The following is a 15,664-nucleotide window of genomic DNA, read 5'->3' on the forward strand; positions in this document are numbered from 1 at the left end:
TATGTTAATTTAACCATAATAGACACTAGCTATAGGTGTATGTTAATTTAACCATAATAGACACTAGCTATGGTGTGTGATAATTTCACCATTATAGACACTAGATATTGTGTATGGTAATTTAACCATTATAGACACTAGCTATGGTGTGTGGTTATTTCATCTTTATAGACGCTAGCTATGGTGTGTGGTAATTTAACCATTATAGACACTAGCTATGGTGTAAGGTAATTTAACCATTATAGACACTAGCTATGGTGTATGGTAATTTAACCATTTTAGACACTAGATATGGTGTATGGTAATTTAACCATTATAGACACTAGCTATGGTGTATGGTAATTTATCCATTATAGACATTAGCTATGGTGCATGGTAATTTAACCATTATAGACACTAGCTATGGTGTATGGTAATTTATCCATTATAGACACTAGCTATGGTGTATGGTAATTTAACCATTATAGACACTAGCTATGGTGTATGGTAATTTAACCATTATAGACACTAGCTATGGTGTATGGTAATTTAGCCATGATAAAGCCACTGGCTACAGGTGCATGGTAATATAGCTTCATCATAGACCTATCTTTATTAAATGCCTGTCATGACTTTATGTAGACTACTGCTACCATACATCAATAAATGTGATATCTATTATTGATGTGACCATTAACTGAATTATTGAACATTAACAGAAATTGAGGTCAAAGACAATTGGTCTGGCACATTTTTGCAGAGAGACCATTCAAATGACTGTAGAGTTATTACTGGAGCAGATCTTGAAAACTGTACAATTTAGCTCTAGTGGTGAACTGGGACCTTTTGATAGTTTGGGATTTTATAAACAAATGTTTTTCGAGTTTCGATATACAATAAATATTTACCATTATGGGGGAAATCGATGACACTGTTCTTTTGTCTATATTTAACCCATCTAGTGCCACCATGGTCACTGTCAACTCTGGCAAGTGGATTATTTCTATGTATATTTAACCCATCTCAATTCTGTTATAAAATTATGCTTTTAAAAATATAGTTGCTTCCTGTGAATCCCACTGGAAATAGTTTACATATTTGATCTCACACTCACTGTCCTGGCTTTGTTCATTAAACCTGTCAGCATTTATAACACTGTGATGTCAGGGATGTGCAGAGGATGTGTTGGTGTGGGATATGATGTATATTACAAGGGATGTAATATGTGAGTGGGATACGATGTGTTTTACAGGGTATGTGAGTGGGATACAATGTATTTCACAGGGGCTCTGAGTGGGATACAATGTATTTTACAGGGGCTGTGAGTGGGATACGATGTGTTTTACAGGGGAGGTGTGGTGGGATATGATGTGTTTTATAGGGAAAGTGTGGTGGGATATGTGTATTACAAGGGATGTAATATGTGAGTGGGATATGGTGTGTTTTACAGGGGATGTGAGTGGGATATGATGTGTTTTACAGGGGCTGTGAGTGGGATACGATGTGTTTTACAGGGGATGTGAGTGGGATACGATGTGTTTTACAGGGGATGTGAGTGAGATACAATGTGTTTTACAAGGGAAGTGTGGTGGGATATGATGTGTCTTACAAGGGATGTAATATGTGAGTGGGATACGATGCATGTGTTTTATAGGGGATTTGTTGTGGGATATGATGTGTATTACAAGGGATACAAGATGTGGGTGGAATATGCTGAATATTACATGGATTACAATGTGTGGGTGGAATATGCTGAATATTGCATGGATTACAATATTTGGGTGGAGTGTGCTGAATATTACATGAGATACAGTATGTGGGTGGGATATGATGCATATTACATAGGATACAATATGAGGTTGGGATATGATACTTAAATTGAAATACAGCTATTTACCACAGAGCATGTCTGGCAGCCAGACTAGATACTGAATATTTTGTGTCCTGTTGAGGATGCTCCCCAGTACTCTGTCCTGTAGCATTTCAGTTGATTTCCTTGTGGTGGTGACATGACCCAGTGGTTGAAGCATTCTGTCCTGATGCTGCACACCTGCATTTCATTACAAGAATTGCAACTGTCTGGTGAATAAATATATCTTGGCAACAGCTGTGCCTCACAAAATATAGCATTCATGTAATCATGTTATTTAACATTTTTATTTTGAAGACTAGATTGTATGTCAAGGTTCTTTGAAACCCTTTCTGCCATTAAGAAGACTTTGTTTATTCATGAATGAATACAATCATTACATAATACCTTAAGTCCAACATCAAGGTTCCTGGACTGGGATCAGCTTGGTGATATATGTATATTTGTTCATGGTATTTATTTTGATATAAGCAGTTGTAAGTATTAAGAACCTGATTATATTCAATCCTGCTCCACACGAGGATTACAGCACCTGTAAGTACCTGCCTGAGGCTGGCCAGGTTATATTGTGTACGATTTGTGTCAAACACATTTGTCTATCTGCACTAGATTGTGGTATAAGACAAGGACAGATCTTGTATATACTGTTGTTTGGGACTTGGTAAGTAACGTAGACCTAGGCTAAACTATACTCACTCTTTAAGGCTCGTAGCATATGATGTGTACAACAGGGGATATGATGTGTATTACAGGGGATATGATGTGTATTACAGGGGATATGATGTGTATTACAGGGGATATGATGTGTATTACAGGGGATACAATGTGTTAGTTGGATACAATGTGTAAGTGGTATACGATGTGTACTAGAGTGTATACAATGTGTTGGTGGGATACAATGTGTTGGTGGGATACAATGTGTTAGTAGGATACGAAGTGTACAACAGGGTATACAATGTGTAAGTGGGATACAATGTGTTAGAGGGATATAATGTGTAAGTGGGATATGATGTGTTAGTGGATACAATGTGTACGTGGATACAACATGTACCACAGGGTATACAATATGTAAGTGGGATACAATGTGTTAGTCGATACAATGTGTTAGTGGGATACAATGTGTTAGTGGGATACAATGTGTTAGTGGGATACGATGTGTACCACAGGGTATACAATATGTAAGTGGGATACAATGTGTTGGTGGAATACAATGTGTTGGTGGGATACAATGTGTAAGTAGGATATGATGTGTTAGTGGGATACAACGTGTTAGTAGGATACAATGTGTTAGTAGGATACGATGTGTACCACAGGGTACACGATATGTAAATGGGGTACAATGTGTTAGTGGATGTAATGTGTTAGTTGGATACAATGTGTTATTGGGATATGATGTGTACTACAGGGTATACAATGTGTAAGTGGGATACAATGTGTTGGTGGGATACAATGTGTTAGTAGGATACGATGTGTACCACAGGGTACACGATATGTAAATGGGGTACAATGTGTTAGTGGATGTAATGTGTTAGTTGGATACAATGTGTTATTGGGATATGATGTGTACTACAGGGTATACAATGTGTAAGTGGGATACAATGTGTTGGTGGGATACAATGTGTTGGTGGGATACAATGTGTTAGTAGGATACGATGTGTTAGTAGGATACGATGTGTACCACAGGGTATACGATATGTAAGTAGGATACAATGTGTTGGTGGGATACAATGAGTTGGTGGGATACAATGTGTTAGTAGGATACGATGTGTTAGTAGGATACGATGTGTTAGTGGGATACAATGTGTTGGTGGGATACAATGTGTTGGTGGGATACAATGAGTTGGTGGGATACAATGTGTAAGTAGGATACGATGTGTTAGTGGGATACGATGTGTTAGTGGGATACGATGTGTAAGTGGGATACAATGTGTTGGTGGGATACAATGAGTTGGTGGGATACAATGTGTAAGTAGGATACGATGTGTTAGTAGGATACGATGTGTTAGTGGGATACGATGTGTAAGTGGGATACAATGTGATGGGACTCTGTTACTTACAATGTGTTGGTTGAATATGATGTGTATTGGAGTGGATACAATGTGTTATTAGGAGATGATGTGTATTACAGGGGATACAGTGTGTTGGTGGGATATGATCTGTTTTGCATATATACTGTTGTTGGGATATGATGGAACTCCAACTCACTCACTACTCACTCTCACAAGTAGTCACGAAGGAATAAATTAAATGTCATTAACCATGTTTATGGTTGAATAGCTGTATGTTAATGTGATAAGTTCATAAATGTGTGTGAGACAAGTACAGCAACATCTGTAGAGCATTGTGACAGTGAGTCATCATCAGCTAGTAGCTCTGTCCCAAAACACTGCAGCAAACTGCTCACATGTCACAGCACAAAGTCAGATATAATCACTCCTGTATTACCCAGAGAATCTTTTAATATAAATCTCCAGCTTCTGCAGGTGACAGAGCCAGCAGGAATCTCAGCCTCAGCCGAGGGCCATGCCGACTACTGGGACCTAAATTCCATATTGCCCCGACACTGGTGGTTAATATATGCATATCTCCAGGCCAAATTGGTATTGTAAATGGTCCACAGAGTAAGGTTCTTTTTCACAATTGGCCTTCCTTGCAGACCATACATTGTGGTACATTGTTAAGCCGCTGTGGTCCTGTTCCTGTTCAGGGCAGCTCCCGAAGGAACATGACTGATGCAGATTGTGAATCGTTTGTTATATTTGTTCTTTTAGGCTGCACTCTGCAATATTCCTACTATATGACGACAGCCTGTAAATAATCAAGTCTGGAAAGGAAAACCAATGATTGATATAGTGAGCATCACCCCACAATGTTGTTCTATACTCCTCCTTTTGCTATGTTCTTTCCAAAGTGACCTGTCATGACAAGGAATCGAGCACAAGGGACCATGTTATCGAAGGTGGGTCCCATATGGCACAAGGATGATTTGCTTGAATTTTTATTTGTCTGGGAAGGATGTAAAGATGCTGCTGGGCATTTGACCCTTGAAGATCCGGTGTAGAATTGGTCTTCAGCAATCCATGCTTGCCATAAGAGGCGACTATGCTCATAAGAGGTGAGTAACAGGATCAGTAGTAATTGCATGATTGGGATATTATTTGTGGAAAAATTATAGTTTCAGATAGTTTCTATCTGTGAAGATCCGGGGTAGAATAGGTCTTCAGCAACCCATGCTTGCCGTAGAAGGGCTACTATGTTTGTGGCGACTAACGGGATCGGGTGGTCAGACTCGCTGACTTGGTTGATGCATGTTATCATATCCCAATTGCATAGATCGATGCTCATGATGTCAGTCTGATCTAGATTGTCTGGTCTAGTCTCGGTTATTTACAGACTGGTGTCATATAGCTGAAACATTTCTGAGTGTGGCATTAAACCACAAACTAACAAACAACAATGCCATTCACTCGCTCATTGCAGAAGGATGTTGTAGACCTAAGCAATGAATGTTCTGATGATGCATGAGAGCTCTGTGAGCACAGGATGTTTAAACATCTGACACTGGTTTTATAAATCAGTATTCCTCTCTTCCTGCATGTCATTATGGCACTAACATTATACTTTGTGATACGTGTCATATAACACTCATGTATGTGACAGATTCATTTCCAACCCACCAAGCCATAGATTGCTCTGTGGGAATACGCTGGAATATTGCTTTGTGTGCAACAACAAACAAACATAATGTATGACCTCCCTGAACTTTCCTCATCAATGACCAGTCTCAAAGGCACTGTGCATTGTCTTTTTGACAGACCACCTCTGTGGTCCATTGGATCTGCCTGGGAGTGGAAGGGTCAGTGGTTCGATCCCCTAGCTGCTTCATACCAAAAGACATTAAAAGACTCGGCTCTGAGTCGGTATTTGGGTCTGAGTAGAGTATCCATGTCAAACTACGGCTTGGTATCTCGTAGGCATGGTTTCTCGCCATAAAAATCGGCAAAACGTCCGGACTAATACAAGCAGCCATACATGCATACACGTGGGTGGGTGCATGGTTGTTGCTACATAAGTGTGATAATCTTGAACACAGTGTTAAGACCTCTTTTAACGGCTCCTCTTCGTGAATGATGAATGATGTGTGTTCATCAATCAACAGGACACCCAGTGTCCACTGTATCATTGTAACGAAGTTGTGTATATCAAGAATAATGTTGATTTTTGTGCCTGATTATTTGTGTTTGCATCTGTATGGAGCTGCTGCTGCTGCTGCCAGAAGAACATTCAGTCTTTATATCCCGGTTCTGAATAGTCCAGGCAAGTAATCAGAGCCAGTCAATAGAACATCACGTTCCCTATTACTGGACGTTCGTCAGATGTTCATGGGATGAAAAGGATGTGAATGAACGGCCATGTTTTAGTGGCATTCATGACACAGAAATGTTGCAGTTTAGTTTAAGACTGATAGAGTTTAGAAATTGAGCCTTGTGAATGCTTGGAAGTCATTTAGCAATGATATTTTTATAGATATGTATGACAGAGCCATGCTGGTATTGCAGAAGGCCTGAAGGTTTTAAGTCTTGAAGACGTTCAGTCACAAAAACTTCTCTTGGTGTTTGAGGATCACATGGCTCTTGACATGGCTTTCTGTTTTAAGAGCTTAATGAAGCCTTGTGGTTCAGGATCATGTCACAGAAAGGAAGACATTTGTAAACCCTTTTCCACTGGATGCCGTTTTTATTTCACTTCACTAAGCTTTAAAAAAAATGTCATTGTCGATATATATCTTTGGCAGACTATAAATGAATGGATGGTTTATGCTGCTTACAGGCAAAACCGTGGTTGATGGCATGAACAACTTTCCTTGCCTTCAGGGAAGATTGACTCGCTATCAGCCAGATCATGTGATGTGAACACGCCTGTAGTATTTTAGTCCTGTAGTATGGGGTAATGGGAACTATTTTGACCTCGCACGCCACTAGCACTTTTGATGAGGTATTCCATAGTCTGGGTATCCGGAGGGATTCCAGGTAAGAATATGTCTCCAGCAACCTATGCTTGTAGTAGGAAGGAACTAAATGGATTGGGTGGTCAGACTTGGTGGCTGGTTTGGGGCAATATTGTCATATCCCAATTGTGTGGATCAATGCTCATTATGTCAATGACTGCATTGATGTCTAGTTGGAATATTGCTGAGAGTGGCATCATGCAACAATCAAGCAAACAAACTATAGGGGTTTGGATTTTTGTTGTTAGAATAAAGATTTTTTTCATATGTATTATTCACCATTTCTTACGAACAGCAGTGATAAAATCATGTGGTTTTTTTTCATTTCACCTAATTGTTCAACAGAGTTGGACCCATTTATTTTGGACAAAAGTAAGTTTTTTTCCTTTTTTAATTTTTTTATTTGTTGGTCAGTCTCATAAAACCTACTAAAATATTGTAATGGCTAAAGTTTGAGGGTATTGATAAATGACCCACATCAGCCTTTCTATCACTGACTATAGGCTGACTGGGTCAAGAAAATTCAACAAATGAATTTTGTTTGTTTTGTTTTGCAAGTGGAGTGAGCTTCTGTTTCCCTCGATGAGTTGTTTCCTCCCGTTGGGGCTGTGTGGCTGCTGTAATATTCTAATAATGTGGCAGCTCAGCAATAATCACTGTGTGACCTAAATAGAAAGTTAATTGGCAGTAAGTAATTAGATGAAGCTCTCTAATCCTGGAATCAATAAAAGGATTGGAGTATTTCTGTGTCACGTATAATGCCATTCCATTCATGTCGCTGTAGACAACTTGTGGAGACTGTCTTTCATCAAAGCTGACCCTAATGAATTCCACAGTTCGAATAGGCCCCAAGTATCCTATGCCTGTTGTATGCTTGTATGTCGTATCCTATGCCTGTTGCATGTCGTATCCTATCCCTGTTGCATGTTGTATCTTATGCCTGTTGTATGTTGTATCTTATGCCTGTTGCATGTCGTATACTATGCCTGTTGCATGTCGTATCCTATCCCTGTTGCATGTTGTATCTTATGCCTGTTGCATGTCGTATCCTATGCCTGTTGCATGTCGTATCCTATCCCTGTTGCATGTTGTATCTTATGCCTGTTGTATGTTGTGTCCTATGCCTGTTGCATGTCGTATACTATGCCTGTTGCATGTCGTATCCTATCCCTGTTGCATGTTGTATCTTATGCCTGTTGTATGTTGTATCTTATGCCTGTTGCATGTCGTATCCTATCCCTGTTGCATGTCGTATCCTATCCCTGTTGCATGTTGTATCTTATGCCTGTTGTATGTTGTATCCTATCCCTGTTGCATGTCGTATCCTATCCCTGTTGCATGTCGTATCCTATCCCTGTTGCATGTTGTATCTTATGCCTGTTGCATGTCGTATCCTATGCCTGTTGCATGTCGTATCCTATCCCTGTTGCATGTTGTATCTTATGCCTGTTGTATGTTGTGTCCTATGCCTGTTGCATGTCGTATACTATGCCTGTTGCATGTCGTATCCTATCCCTGTTGCATGTCGTATCCTATGCCTGTTGCATGTCGTATCCTATCCCTGTTGCATGTTGTATCTTATGCCTGTTGTATGTTGTATCTTATGCCTGTTGTATGTTGTATCTTATGCCTGTTGCATGTCGTATCCTATCCCTGTTGCATGTTGTATCTTATGCCTGTTGTATGTCGTATCCTATCCCTGTTGCATGTCGTATCCTATCCCTGTTGCATGTTGTATCTTATGCCTGTTGTATGTTGTATCTTATGCCTGTTGTATGTTGTATCTTATGCCTGTTGCATGTCGTATCCTATCCCTGTTGCATGTCGTATCCTATCCCTGTTGCATGTTGTATCTTATGCCTGTTGTATGTTGTATCCTATCCCTGTTGCATGTCGTATCCTATCCCTGTTGCATGTCGTATCCTATCCCTGTTGCATGTTGTATCTTATGCCTGTTGCATGTCGTATCCTATGCCTGTTGCATGTCGTATCCTATCCCTGTTGCATGTTGTATCTTATGCCTGTTGTATGTTGTGTCCTATGCCTGTTGCATGTCGTATACTATGCCTGTTGCATGTCGTATCCTATCCCTGTTGCATGTTGTATCTTATGCCTGTTGCATGTCGTATACTATGCCTGTTGCATGTCGTATCCTATCCCTGTTGCATGTTGTATCTTATGCCTGTTGTATGTTGTGTCCTTGCATGTCATCATAGTCCATCTGTGTGGATTGTTGCTTATAATATCAGTCACTGAATTTTCTGGTTCAAACTTGATTATTTTAAGGGTGCTGTCATATAAGTGGAATATTGCCAAGTGTGGTGTTAACCAACAAGCCTGCCATTCCCACATAGGTTAGGTGTTACTGTTCAATTTTATAAGTCTTGTAATTTAATTATGTGATCTGGAGAATGAAAGATCAGGGCTTTGATCAGTACCAACATTGATGTGATGAAGTCCTTTAATTTGTGTCCTTCAGTCCTTCAGGGACTGTCTTTCATCAGAGCTGAGCCTAATGAATTCCACCGTTCGAATAGGCCCCCAGTATCCTATGCCTGTTGTATGCTTGTATGTCGTATCCTATGCCTGTTGCATGTCGTATCTTATGCCTGTTGTATGTTCAAACTTGATTATTTAAGGGTGCAGTCATATATATTGCCAAGTATGGTGTTAACCAACAACCCTGCCATCCCCTCGTAGGTTAGAATAGGTCCTCCCCATCAACCAATGCTATATAATATATTTAATGGCACTCTTCTCGAATGTCTTGTACAGTGTTTGACATCCTATGTCTATTTATAATGCGACAAATTCATTTCACTATTCACTACATTATTATTACCCTGTGATGGTCAATTCGCAGCTCCCTGGGGAGTATACAACCAAGGCAGCCTGTGAGGCACAAGCAGGTTAACAGGCACAGCACCATCTCTTCCTACCAGGTACCCCTTAATTGCTGGGTTGCCTGAGGAGACACCCAATGTTTATGATCTCATTGATATACATACATGTACACGCACATTTTGTGTCATCATGCATGAAGTGTGTCATGTAATGTGCAAAGAAAACATTTCCTGTTGATGTACGACTTCCTGAAGGTGATGACCTCAAAGAAGTAGCATGAGGTACATATGCTCTGTGCACGTCACTCTGACTGATAACGGAAAGAGTTTTCCTGGATGACAGTGCAGGTTGTGGGTGATGACCAATAAAGGATCCCAGTTGACTGCACAGCGTGACTGCCAGGAGGACAGTATTGACTGTAGGGTGTTCTCAAACTCTGCATCAAGAGTTGAGGTGGATGACGCCTTCGTTCAGGGTGAAGCACCTCGGGGGTAAATACCAGTGTCACAGGCATTATACTTAGGTTTGACACCAAGAGTACTCCTGATTATGATCCTTGGTGTGGTGCTCTGTCAGGACCATACTTGTGTGGAAAACATGGATTTATATAGATGTCAGTGATCTAACTTGAAGTTATATTACATTTGAAGTTATCAATGTCAGATATGAGGTTATCAATATTACATTTGAAGTTATCAATATTACATTTGAAGTTGTTAATACTACATTTGAAGTTATGAATATTACATTTGAAGTTATTAATATTACATTTGAAGTTGTGAATATTACATTTGAAGTTATTAATATTACATTTGAAGTTATTAATATTACATTTGAAGTTGTGAATATTACATTTGAAGTTATCAATGTCAGATATGAGGTTGTCAATATTTCATTTGAAGTTATGAATATTACATTTGAAGTTGTGAATATTACATTTGAAGTGATGAATATTACATTTGAAGTTGTGAATATTACATTTGAAGTTATCAATACCTGATATGAGTTCATCAATATTTCATTTGAATCTATCTATATTAGTTTTGATGTCATCAAAAGATTATTTCATGTTATTGTTTATTTTCTTTAAAATTGAAAGTGAAATTTGATAATTGTTCCTGGTTTAATTTTAACACAACGCCTTATATAGCTTGAAACCACTATCAACACGATACACAAGGAATCTCGCCCAAGTGCCTTCTGATATCAAAGATATCAACATGATGTCTTGAGTGTTAAAAGTACAGCTGACCAGCTTCGCTTGCTTAGAAATTAGTGATTTATCTGTGATGTCATGGTAACCGATGATGTCACAAATGTCTGCAAGCACCGTGATGCAATTTCCTTTTAGCGATTTTTCCTAGGATCTTATGAGTGAGTGAGTGAGTATTGTTTTACGTCGCTTTTGGCAATATTCCAGCAATACCACGGCAGGGGACACCAGAAAAGGGTTTCACACATTGTACCCATGTTGGGAATCGAAACCCGGGTCTTCAACGTGATGGGTGAACACTTTAATCACTACATACCCCACCGCCCCGAGGATCTTATGATCTCACCATGGAAGCCAGTTTTGGATGATGAAAAACCTATGATGTCAAAACCATTTCATTTTTTAAAATTATTTTCTATGCCAATGTGCCAAGATACAGTAGGCAAAATAAATTTAAAATGTTTGATTTGCGGTTATTTGTTTTTAACTTTCTTAAGAGTTGAAATTTAAACAGAAGCATGTTAATAAGGCATTTTTATCCTGAAACAGTTTTTTTATCTTTCTAAAATAAATTCTCAAGAAGGCTCATTATATATATAAGACAAGACCCATCAGTCTGGCATTAATGTACAGTATTAGGAGATGCTGGGTTGGGGTTCTGGAAATTGATGGATTACATAAGTGTGGCAGACAGTAGTAAATGTAATGACAAGATAAAATGATTTGCACAGTAAAATGAAGTAATCGAGATATGTTTGACTATGGTGGAATATATTGGGTATTGCTAATCATGCAGTTAGATCAGCTGCTGCTGCAATGCATCTCTTGCTGCAGGCAGGTCTGGGAGCCCGGATTCTGCTGGTGACTTCATCATGTCTTCACCTAGAAATATGCAGATAGAGATAAAAATCAATATATCCAGACAATTATTACAAACACAGGTCAACTCTCCCCGCACCTCCTGTCCCAGCCAATCGGGTGTAATCTACTCAGGGAAATATGTAATCTAGCAGGGTGATATCTTGCTATATCACAAAGCAGCACATCATTTATTTCTGCCCTCTGTGGACGGCATGAAGTATGAATGTCTCTTCCAGGCAGTCCCACATGGCGTTGCGTTGCCGGGATTACCAACAGGGGAGATAACTCTGACTTATATGGCTGTCCCTGGTTGCAGTCAGCCAGGATGATGGTGGAATATCCCATTTTCATGGTGGAATTAGTTGGAACAGATATATTTCACATGTTCCCCAGAGATTTCAATGTGAATACAGCTGTAAGCATACAATCGTCACAGACCAAGCTTGCATTTTAATGCCCATGTTTCATTAAAGCCATGCTTAAATCGACAAAAAAGATTGATTGATTGAGTCTTTGTATTAAATATTGAAGACATCACGGTATTATTGCCTATCTTGATTGAGATTGATCAAATCGATGTTGTCAGTCTGAGAGGTGCTAAGGTATTAGCCACGTCATCCCTAATGGGCACCAACATTTTTCCCAAGTTTGGGGTTTGTCATGATCAATGCGGTAAAGTTTTGTTGTTATTTTGTTTGTGAAAAATATTTATTTTCAAACAAAACAAATAGACGTGAGTGTACAAACAGGATGTCCCTCCCAAATGTGGAGTTGTTGCCTAGGTGTATACCTCTTGTTCATGGGTCTCACAACAATTCAAACATATGTAAACTAATACACTTGAAATTATTGAATAAAATCCTGCCAGTCCTGACACTCTGATGTTGAAAACCCCTCCACCCCATCATCCCATCACCCCTCCCAACAGAGGTGTGTAATCATTGTTTGAATCCCACAATAGTCCGGTCACACACACACTCACTCACTCTCACTCACTCATGCTGTTCTATAGTCACTCTGTAAAGTCAATCACTGTACACTATTTCACTCTCATTCACTCTCTGTACAGCTCTCACTCACTCACTCACTCACTCAGCCATCTACCCAGCCACTCACTCACTCACTCACCCACTCACCCACTCACCCACTCACTCACTCACTCGCCACACACTCACTTACTCACTGCACGCCAGCTAGGCAATCAGGAAGCCCAGAGACCATGTTCAGGAATAAATCATCTTGATGTTCCTCATGCTCCAATCATTAAATACTCCCTCAGCGATTACCTCGACTGCGTTTACGTTTTATGTGTAATATAAAGATGTTGGTGATTATATGGGTCATTTATTGATCGTTACGGGAAGACAAGTATTGCCTACTCTCTCCCGACATCAGGAGCTGCACCGGGCAACTCCACATCACGGAAGCAACAACTGTTAAGGTCAATATATGTTTGTTTCTCCTCAGTGGTGTTTCTATGGAGACAATATTTGTGTCCTTGTATTGTATACACTCACAGGAAAGGGAAGCTTTGAAATAAGTGTCATAAAAAATTATTTATCACGCACCAAACTGTTTCTCCATTTATGCTTGATTTGATATTATTAAAAATTTGAGATTCATTCAAGATGAATTAATATTAGAGAGACATGCTTTTCATTTTAGTGAAATTGTTTGCTTTTTAAAAAAATAATTCATTGACTTTATCATTTACCTTTGTAAACCACAGAACGGTCATATATTATTTAACAGTCTGATCGTAACAGGACTTTATGTAGACCTCCTCTAGGCCATCGTTTGGCCCTTTGTCTGTAGCCAATGTCAGAAAAAATTTCCCAATTCATGTTGGTTCACTGGTTATTTGTTTTACACCGCACTCAGCAACATTCCAGCTATATGACAGCGGTTTTTAAATAATCGAGTGTGGACCAGACAATCCAGGGATTGATATCATGAGCATCGATCCACGCAATTTTTATCGATGACATGCTTCTACCAAGTCAGAGAGCCTGACCACCCGATCTCGTTAGTCACCTCTCACGACAAGCATGGGTTGCTGAAGACCTATTCTACCCCGGATCTTCACGGGTCCCCAATTCATACCAATGATATCCAATGTTATGGCTTTGTGGAGGTGACTTATGTTACTGATAACAGGACCAATAAAGAGGACTGAAAAGGCTTTAGTGCTCAGATTTCCACTATTACATTGAATGCCTTTCAAAATGCTGTCTAATTTGTAAAAATAAGAGCTTTAACAACAATCCCAATTTTGAAAAATTGAGGACTTCTTACCAGTTTGCCTGCCAAGGGCACTAAGTTAGGAAACCTAGATAAATCCCTGTCATCTATTCTGTGCTAGTGGTTACTGTAGAATTCCATGGCAAAGGAAGTCTAGTGTTTACGCAGAATGGGGGATGGTTGGGTAGCCTAGTGGGTAAAGCTTTTCCTCGTCACGCCGAAGACACGGGTTTGATTTCCCACATGGGTACAATGTGTGAAGTCCATTTCTGGCCTTCACCGTGATATTGCTGGAATATTGCTAACAGTGGCGTAAAACAATACTCAATCACTTAAACAGAATGGTAGAAACATTGGTGTGCTCATCCTCGCTTATCAAAGGGATAATGTCTCCATCCTTTCATGATAAATACCCTGGACCCATCCACCTTTTAACCTTTATTTCATATATATATATAGAGGGGGCACGGGTGGCCCAGTCGTCTAAGGCGCCGCGATTCGCTGTGCAGAGTTGCATCTCTTGGCCACGCCAGAAACCTATGATTGTGGGTTTGAATCCCCGTTCGCTCCGATTATGTTTCTAGGTTTGTCAGCACCATACCCATGCTCATGGGTTTCACCAAAGTGGTAAACGTCTGAGACCTACATCACTTTGGGCTTTCCTCCCACATTAAGCTGAGATGCCGTGATATAACTGGAATACTGTTAAAAGCGGTGTTAAACCCAACTCACTCACTCATATATATATATATATATATCCCAGAATTTCTTTTGCTCATGAGTTTAATTTGATTGGATGGCTATCTTCATGTCATTTGAATCAGGCTTGAAACAAAACTGTTGCAGCAGATGTGTCCAAGATATCTATGATAATAGAATGGAGATATAGTACTCTGTATAATAGAGGATGTGCTGTGCTGTAGGAATTCTCTGAAATGCTTCCCTGACATTAAATTTAGATATTCTGATCTTGATAATCCTGTACCCTGGCTGTAGACCATGGTGATGACTGTTGATTGGTTCCTGTCTATCCTTGGTGCCAGTGATTGTCTTTGATTCCAACATCTGTCAAGATTAAAAACTGTTATTTTTTACCATTTTGTCTCAGTCATGTCAGTTGTCGTCTAGAAATTGACACAGTTTATGTGCTTGGGGATTTTAACCAGCTCTGCCTTAGTGCTTTCCCCATTAGGACAGTCGTTTTTGTTGCTTTGATCAGACAAATGCCTGCTCCAAGGTTTGAAAATAGGTAAATTAAGAAATGAGTTTGGTTTATTTTTTAGTTAACAGTTTCTTTTTTCAGCACTAGGATTTTGCAACTCTGGCAAACAGTGGTCACACATGAAAGGGATGAGAAGTTTTGAGTCCAGAAATATTGCTTGTGTTTAATATTCTGATGCACAGGACTTGATCCCATAGCGATCCTGTGTACTATATAGATCCCTTGTACCCATGTAGGTCCCTCGTACCCATGTAGGGCCCAAGTACCCATGTAGGTCCTCGTACCCATGTAGGGCCCTCGTACCCATTTAGGGCCCTCATACCCCATGTAGGGCCCTCGTACCCATGTAGGTCCCTTGTACCCCATGTAGGTCCCTCGTATCCATGTAAGTCCCTCGTACCCATGTAGGGCCCAAGTACCCATTTA

General features: G+C 39.8%; 1 protein-coding gene across 6 annotated transcripts in view; it reads left to right on the forward strand.

Moving 5' to 3' along the window:
- LOC124142467 overlaps positions 1–15,664 on the forward strand; it is a 94,020-nt gene that overhangs the window by 48,538 nt on the left and 29,818 nt on the right. The window contains exon 1 of one of the 6 annotated variants that reach the window (XM_046510944.2): positions 10,086–10,192. The exons of the other annotated variants lie outside the window; for them this stretch is intronic. The gene's annotated coding sequence lies outside the window, so the exon portion shown is untranslated. Of the gene's footprint in view, positions 1–10,085; positions 10,193–15,664 lie in introns of those variants that run through there. 6 annotated transcript variants of the gene reach the window in all.

The sequence above is a fragment of the Haliotis rufescens genome, unplaced genomic scaffold, assembly GCF_023055435.1.
Source record: "Haliotis rufescens isolate VD_foot unplaced genomic scaffold, xgHalRufe1.0.p SCAF_8, whole genome shotgun sequence".
In the NCBI taxonomy this organism is placed as follows: Eukaryota; Metazoa; Mollusca; class Gastropoda; order Lepetellida; family Haliotidae; genus Haliotis; species Haliotis rufescens.